The 9,148-nt window shown below is 36.3% G+C and overlaps 1 protein-coding gene across 1 annotated transcript in view; it reads left to right on the top strand.

The window, feature by feature from the left end:
* The first annotated feature begins 4,786 nt into the window (after positions 1-4,786).
* The window catches only part of LOC307126521 (L-asparaginase 1-like), a 100,872-nt gene continuing 96,510 nt past the window's right edge, over positions 4,787-9,148 (top strand). Inside the window, exon 1 of the mRNA XM_079817084.1 lies at positions 4,787-4,842. The gene's annotated coding sequence lies outside the window, so the exon portion shown is untranslated. The remainder of the gene's footprint in view (positions 4,843-9,148) is intronic.

Below are 9,148 nucleotides of genomic sequence, written 5' to 3'. Positions count from 1 at the left end.
TAATCGCGATTAATCTTTTGACAGCCCTAGTTTTTTGTCTAGATTTAAACTGACAGAGTGTGTCTGCTTCCCGAACAATGCTAGGAAGACTGTTCCAGAGTTTAGGTGCTAAATAGGAAAAAGATCGACCACCCGCAGTTGATTTTGATATTCTAGGTTATCAATTATCAACTGACCAGAGCTTTGAGACCGCAGTAGATTTCAGGCTATTGTAGGACAGAGGTTTTCAAAGTGAGGTTCACAAATTTATTTACTGTACTGGAAATTTATTACATTGTGCTTTATAAAGTGCATATTTACAGATTAGGGAATGTATGCCAATAAACATGCCTATTATGTTCATTACTAACACTTACATTAATAACCCTATTTTTCATGACTCTCTCTGACAATTAAAGCTTCTGGACTCACATGAAGATCTGTTTCTGCTGCATGAAACACCTCAAGATGATGATGATGATGATGATGATGATGATGATGAAGAAGAGAGCAAACAGCCACCAGAATTGATCGAGTGAAGAAATATCAAGTCATCTGATATGTAAGAAATCTTGATGTTTGACCTGTGAAGTGAAGTCAATGGAGAGTCAGATACAGAAAGGAATGAGCAGCACACCGGTGGACAGCAGTGATGAAACATCCTCATATAACCATACTATGTGTGTAACAAATTTAAGTATATTGTTGTGGCGAGCAGCGAGACTGAGGGACCGTGAGGGCGGGATGAGGCCGCGGTCATTAGTGATGAGGATCGCCAGCTGCGTGCCGTCGGCCTCGTGTCTCACGGAGGAGTGACGGGAGTATAAAGGAGGAGCGACGACAGTGAAGGACGAGAGAGGACCAGGCCTGGATGTTAAGTTGTGTTTTATTTATGTTTTGTTTATGTATGTGTGCGGCAGTCGTCCGTGAGGGGCTGCCGCTTTTACTTTCACTTTCACTTTGTGTTCATTTATTTGATTAAAGTTATTGTTGCTTGTTCGCACACGAACTTCTTCCTATTTCAGTATTAATATGAATGTGTTTAGCGTGAGCTGCTCCACTGTGGTGTTGTCAAGCTCATTTTAGCGCGTGTGAAGAGGATTTTCTGTCCATACTGTAACAGCCATGAAGTTTACATAATAAATAATAGTTGGTAACACTTTAGAATAATGGTCATTAGTTAACATTAGTTAACTACATTAGTTAACATGAACTAATAATGAACTGCACTTATAAAGCATTTATTTATCTTTGTTAATGTTAATTTCAACATTTACTAATACATTATTAAATCGTGTTAACATTACAAGACATGGCCTTCCAGTGTAAGAAACTGGAACTAAATTATACAACGCACATAAATTGTACAATTATGGTAGGATAGACACCACCCATTTCCTATACACATACACAACACACACCCTTAACTCTATCACCGCACAACATATTTTTCCTGGCATAGATCATAGGACTATCCAGGCCAAAATCTTTCACATAATGCAAATTTATCATACACTATTCATCTTCAATTTTACGGCTTACAGCCTTGTCAACTTCCTATATGTAAACACTGCAAGATGCATAAAACATGTGCATGGCTTTGTCACACAGTAATTGATTGACAATTAATTGATCAGTGAATTGATAGACAAAATGTTTATTATGTCCAGTCTTTAGCATTGTTGCAAACTGGAAGGGCACCTAGTTTCCAACTTATGACTAATGACAATAAAAACATATCTAAAGGGTTAGATCTGGAATGCAGGCATTTCTATCAATTAATTAAATCAGTCAGACCTGCATCATTGAGTGTGACTCCGCCTGTACATCAAATGCACAGAAGATGAGTGCCAAAGTATAACTAGAGATTTTAAATCTCTGTTTTTGTTCATTCTCTAAGTAATCTGATTGAAACAAAATAATGATTTGCATGTAAAACAACTGATATAGACCATTTTATAATGGCAATTATTCAATTGTGTATTTCCATGTTTAATTATGTGATATATTTTAATTAAATTAAATATTACTGTTATATTGACGTTTTGTTACCTTTCCTTTAATTCCTCCAGACCATGTTTAAATTCTACTTCCATATCACAGTGGTAGTAAAAAATCTGGCGATCAAATGAAACCTGCCCACTAAATATATGACACTGAGAAATGAGACCATATTTACCACTTGCACTTCTAACAAGAGTTTATCATGTGTTGTTATTTTGATGTTCTTGTGATTATCCAACAACTCTCTTTTTCCATCTCACAATAACCACAAATTCATATTTTGAGATATATAAACACATAGCATATTAAATATTTGTGTTCAATATATTGCAATATATTGAAAGTGGCATTCATTTGTATATTTTGCAATATACTGCAATATTTTACATGAATACTGTATATAATATATGTATCATCAAAATATTATTCCATGTATTTCCAATATATATATATATACATTCTAGAGACTGAAAACCATTGCAATCAAGTGCAGGTGGAAGCAAACCTGACCAACAAGATCATATATATCCTGCCTAAGTGCTATAGCATCCAATCAATAAATCAATCAATGTTTATTTATAGAGCACATTTAAACACAACCAAGGTTGAGCAAAGTGCTTTACAAGGTATAAAAGAAAACAACAGTAAAATGAGAGAAAGAAAATATATAAGATTGTAAGAGTGGACTCCTGTAGATGGTTCAATCTGCAGGGTTGCCAGAAGACTAAAGAAACGTTATCAGAAAGATGGAAGAAAACTGTACATTTCTCGTCTATTTCCACCCACTGCAACTTAAACCAACGACGGAGATAAGTGCAGTTACAATAGCAAAATATGTGGGAGAGCGTTGCTATAAGGTGACTATATTGTATTGCAATAGGGAGCACTTCAAAGTCAATACTAAATCAAAACTAGTTAGCACAGTATTTGTAACAGAAAGGATTTAGTGACAAAATATTTATATTTGCATAAATACCGTTGGGTTTCTCTCAGAAACCGATTGTTTCATGTCTTAAGACATCAATGTGTCGTCACGAGCCGCGGGGTTTAATTTGAAGTTGTCTGTCCATGTTTTTTTTATTCTAATAGAATTAGTCTCCATTGACAAGCATTATATGAGTGACACACAGCAACGGTTTGAGTTAAAAATCTTAATTTGTGTTCTACTGAAGAAACGAAGACACCTACATCTTGGATGCCTTAGGGGTAAGCAGAAAAACATCAAATTTTCATTTTTGGGTGAACTATCCCTTTAATGTTGTTATTTCAGGTTACTACTTTATTCCTGCGTCCATTGACTCCTGCTGTTAACTCAAGGATCAGCACCATGAACACTCTGGAAACAACATCCAAAATATGGAAACAGGGAATATCCAAATATGTCCCCTTGGGAACTAATCTGAATTTGTCCCAAGGAGCCAGGAGTCGTCTGTAAGGATCGGTTTTGCTGCTAAGACAAAAGCTGAGATCCAAACCCCCAGCAATAGAACAATAAAAGTCACTAATCTTGAGAGAGAATCTCACAGAACCAGGACAGCACCCTGCTTAACCAGCCCCCCCCCCCCCCATTTTGCCCTCCCTTTGCCCTGATTCAAGTCACAGAATGCAGATATACCAACGATGATGTATCTTGTGAATCTATTGTCCCCTTTCGTTAAGTCACTCCGAGTAACGTCAGTGACTGACGAATGGAGGTTTCGCCTAGAAGCCTATCATCTTCGAGATCTAGAAAATGCGGAATTTGCAAGTGTAACTCCGCCCCACCGCGTGGGTGTATAAGGAAGCACGCTGGCAACATCGCATTATGTTTTCTGCTTCGGAGCCAAGAGCATCTCTTCACTCCGGCAAGCCTGAATTCTTAAGTCCTCTCAATAATTAATTGTAACAAGTTATGATTAACTATTAATATTTCCCCTTTGAGCTAATTTGTTACTCAGTTGTTTTTTGATTACCCGTTACTGAAAAAAGTAACGCCGTTTATTTATTATGCCGTTATTCCCATCACTGGTCGAAAGTGACCAACTGAAAGGGAATCAGTGTTACGACCAAGATTAGGGACCAACATAAAAAGACATTCAAAAAAAGATTACAAACTAAAAAGGAAAAAGATCAAATATATTGGCAGTAAAAGTAAAAAAAAAAAAACACTAAGCAACATATAAGCAAACAAAACTCAAATCAGGACTGGCGAGCTAACTAATCTAAACTACAGCTCAGAGATAAATATAAGATATTTGAATAATGTTATACATACAGACAGTACATCTATTGTATGTATAGGTTAATAGTAAGCTGATAAAATAAAGACTTTAGCAATATGTTTGCATTGTATTTTTAGAGGCTAAAAAGAGTAATTGAAAGTTCTCTGGCATATAGATTAGTATAAAAAATGTCTCTGTTCCTTGAAGTCACATTATGTAAGAAAGTGAAAATGTAATTTTTTTTCTTTCTTTTGTAAACAATGCCCATTGTGCTCTTGGAGTAATGTTTGCAGGACAATAGTTATTTTCTGAAGAACAGATTTGCTAGTTAGCTTTTGGAGAAGCTGAACTGCTACTGTGAAAGACTTCAGTACATTTCAAAGTAAAGGAGATATGACTGAAAGGTGACAATCTGTAAAATAAATTTGCTTAAAGGTTGAATGCAATTTATACCACACATATTTAAGTACAAATACAAACACTTTCTCTTTCTGTTTTGTCATGTGATTTCAAGGAACTGCTGTCATGTGATTTCAAAGAAACCCTGTCATGTGATATCAAGGTATCCTGTCTATATAAACAACAGCAGAGAGCTTTCATTTGCTATTTGGATCTCTGGAGGTTCACAGAAGGCACACACAGAGAAACCAGCACTCAGGTTTGTCTTTATTTACTTATTATTACCTTAATATTATCAATTTCGACTATTATGTATTAAAACTTTACAAATTGTAAGTATTTTCATTTTTAATTATTTGAATATATTATTTATTTTTTGTTTGATTAAGCCACAATACACTCTTGGTGCAATACATATTGACTGGCTTTGAAAAGACTTGACAGACAATTGGCATTTATAGCAAAAGCATCCAGTGGGACTGATGGTGGTCAGTGCGAGAGCTGACAGCTGCCACCCTAAACAAGTGCTCGCATATCAATGCATGAGCACTTTTCGGGTTTGCATATTAAGTAGTCACTTGTAATAAACCCATCTGCAGACATGACCTCGGTTGGCTCAGTAAGTGTAAAGACAGATGGCAGATGGGATACTCACTGTGTATCCGCAAACAGGAGTGGCAGTAAAACTGCAGGAGAGGAGGAAGAAGAATGTGCTTGTCCAGAGTAGTTAAGAATTTAAATCTTCACATATCTGATATACTAAAGCAAACTGTTCATTTGAGTTGCGTATTCTGGCATGTGTAAGGTTACTGAAAAAAACAAATACTTGCATTTATGTGGCGAAATAGCTAAATCAATGTACTGTATTTAAAGCTACACTGTGTGATATTTTCCCCCATCTAGCGGTGAAAAGGTATATGACCATCCAGTGAATTTTAGTTTCTGTTCCTCTCAATTCCGATTTCATTTTAACTCCTAAGGTGGCCGATTTAGTCCAAGATTAACATGGCTTCCAGTTCGACCTCGTCCACGTTCGACACGGTGCCTGTGGGATATTCTGTGCGCAGTGGGATGGTTGGAACTCAACTGGCCTAATTATTCGGCTAGAAAGAACTGCAGCTAATCCAGAGTGAACTTTGATGATAGTAATGTTTATTCAGTCATCCAATTGCAAGGCATAAACAGGTTTGCATGGATATGTACATAAATGTGGTTTCTGTGAGAGAACAAATAAGGATGGTAAATATACATGATAATGACATGACAGAAGATACACAGTAGAGCTGCAACTAACGATTATTTTTTCTGTCGACTAATCTGACGATTATTTTTCCGATTAGTCGACTAATCTAACGATTATTTTTCCAGATTAATCTTATTATTCTCTTTTACTGATTATTGTATTTCAAAGAGGGTAGTGAATTTGTATATTATTTTAACATGAAATCAATGAATGATGACAATATTAATTGTATTTCAGGAAGGGTAGTGTACATAGTATGCCATTTTATAATGAAATATATGAACACAAGAAGCTTTTTAAACATAATATATAATGATACTATTCATCATAAAATGTATACAGAGTAGGCCTAATTAGGAAAAGTTGTTGACTATAGTAGTTGAGTATGATTTACTTATTGATTTGTGTCAATAGTAAACGAAAATGCACTTGTATTTATCTGCAAAAGGTTCACATACAGGAGCTTTCAGCATAGTGTTAATATAGTATAACTAGTCGTCTATTTTGAAGATACATGTGCATAAACAACGACTAAAGCTGCCAGAAGTTTTTGCCCAAACTTCAAAGACACATTTAAATGATTAAAGCTAGAGGCATATCTTAACTTTAATGTTACTTTAATCATGTAAACTACCTATATACAGCATGTTTTTATGCATATGTGTTTGGGACAGAGGGGAACCGGGTCGCATCTAGATATATGCAGCCCATAATAAATAAAAGCACGAGACGTACTGGGGTCGGAGAAGAACCCCGGAAAATGTGACCGTCTGTTGCAATACACGCGCCACGGTTCAGCTGCGCGAGAGAACACTGGCAGCAGGGTTGCCAGGTTTACACAACAAAACCCACCCATTCGTTACTCAAAACTAGCCCAAAACAAGCCCAATCGCGTTTCGGGGAGGTTCTCTGGTAAACATCGCGTTCGGGGGGTTAAATATGTGTGTTTTTTTGCTTCAACCCGCGGACATGAGACACAGCCCGCGGCAACAGTGTAGAAGTAGCCCAATTCCGCGGAAAAAAAGCGGACTTGGCAACACTGACTGCAGTGTGAAAGCTCCCGCTCTCCACACACACAGCTCCTGCTCTGCCACCGCGTGCAGTGTGAAACCGGCGTTACAGAGCAAACAAAGCACAGTTTTATTCGGCTTCTGTTTAAAGTAGGCTCCCACACTTTTGAATGTCGCGGTCTGGCTTTATATGATAAATGATCATTTTCACTATGCCCGGGAGCAGAAGCTGCCATTATTCTAGATCTTCTGTTCCATTCTAGAACGTAAATAATGTGCCGCCGACGCGTCGACGCATTTCACGTCGTGTAGCTTTAAGTTTTTTTATTTTTAATTGGTTGAAATTTTTATTTAGCTAAGCAACAAACGTAAACGTTCGTCATATAGTGATGTCACTATACTACACTATATGCTCATCTTCGCCTATCTGCACTGGGCGTGTTTGTTATTGCGCCACTACAGCTGTCTATACAGGAAGCATCAAACCAAACGTTCTGTGGAATACATCAGAAAATAGAACCCAGCTAGACTATTAGGTATAATTTTAGGCTAATTCATATTCACAAAGCAAAATTTGCAAATGCATATCCAAATTTGATTAAAAAAATATGATTCACATATGCAAAACACAATTTACAACTACACTAACACCATATGCTTGGACATTTCTGAACGTTTCTATATCCAGTGTTTCTACGAATTGATTGTCCGATCTGCATTTGCATTTCGTCATGTGTATCTATGTGAATGGCTTGGGTTGGTGTGCGTGTATTTTCAGACTGTCCTGTTAAACTCTTTAATCAAATCACATTTGAGCATTGAACAGTCAACCATATATCATATTAAGCGTATGACTTGAGAAGTATGTACGTGTCCAAGTCATCAGCTTTGCGAACACAGTTTATAGATAAACCGATGTAACCCTTGGCTGTAGGATACAGATAGTGTTGCCAATCCCACCTGTTCCGTATTAGCCGCGATGTCCTGTATTTTTTTTTCAATAGTGAATAGACCTATTTTCACCTATCGTTTAAGGGTGGCATTATGTTTGTACTCACTATTTGTGCAACCGGAAGCAGTTTTAAATTAATGCACACTAATTGTTTTTCCTGCATTTTCAGAATTAAACACCTTTGGCTTGACATCTGGATGGAAGTCACACATCTTCATTTATGTTGATTATTTCTTTTTTATATACATTATCTTTCTGTACTAATTTCTTAAAATATGAAATATTAATTTACTCATTACTTTTCATAATATTTTATTTTACTGTTGCTTTTTGTTTACTTATGTATATGTTGGCCTATTTTTGTTGTGTTCTGTATTGTCATGGGGGGGGGGTAACAGTTTAGAATTAATGCTGGTCAGATAAAGACAGAGAAATTCACCTATAATCATTCAATAAAATCTATTCAATTATTTTTTCCATCATTATTCTTCTTTCTGTTCTTCGTCTGTCTGCATGTCTTTTTTAACTCTAGAAGAGTTAAGGTGTAGACTGCTTTGAATAGGCTATCAGACCAAAATCTGACATGTCAGATCTAGTGAAGACTGGATGTAACACATTTGATTCCTTAACTTTTCACCTGATGTATAACACTGATCAAACATTTATCATTTAACTTTATATAGTTATATAGAAAAGCACAAGACTCTGACTGGGACAGCTGATGTAGTCAGGCCACCTAAAAGACACCAAGTTAAGGCCAAGACCAGTGTGTCCAGACCAAAGCCAGACCAGCACTTCTCAAATTCATCTGAAAGATCCACATTTACTGACTGAGAAAAGTCTTGATAAAATAATAAAAAAAAAATACACTACAATTACAACTGCACAAATAAAAAACATTTTCAATATAGAAATATGATGGTAAAATAAATAAAAGGATACTTTTTAATATGGTACTAAAACTGCCAAGATGTAGAGGCAAATCACTCAATGAGTGAGTCACAAATCATTAATTCACAGATTATTTTAAAGCGGTTGATTCATTAAACAGTAAAACACCACTGTGTTTTGCTGGGAATCGCACAACAGTTCTGCTGTGGATTTGTTTGGAACAATTTTAGTTGGCAAAATAGCAAACACTTTGTCACAAAATGCAAGTCATTTTACACAACAGTGTTTTGGTGGCCTGAGAAAGCAAACTTTGAAACGGTTTCAAAGTGCACGTTTTTGAAAACTATACCGTTATCATCTCTGTCGAAACACAAATGTGAATCTGTGAACGGTGATGGCATGCAAATGCACATTACGTGTTTAGTCTATAGGCATGCATGTTTGACTGCACATGTGCTCAGGTGGGTAG

Source organism: Gobio gobio (genome assembly GCF_949357685.1).
Source record: "Gobio gobio genome assembly, chromosome: 1".
Lineage (NCBI taxonomy): Eukaryota > Metazoa > Chordata > Actinopteri > Cypriniformes > Gobionidae > Gobio > Gobio gobio.
This window is presented reverse-complemented; position numbering and strand designations above follow the sequence as displayed.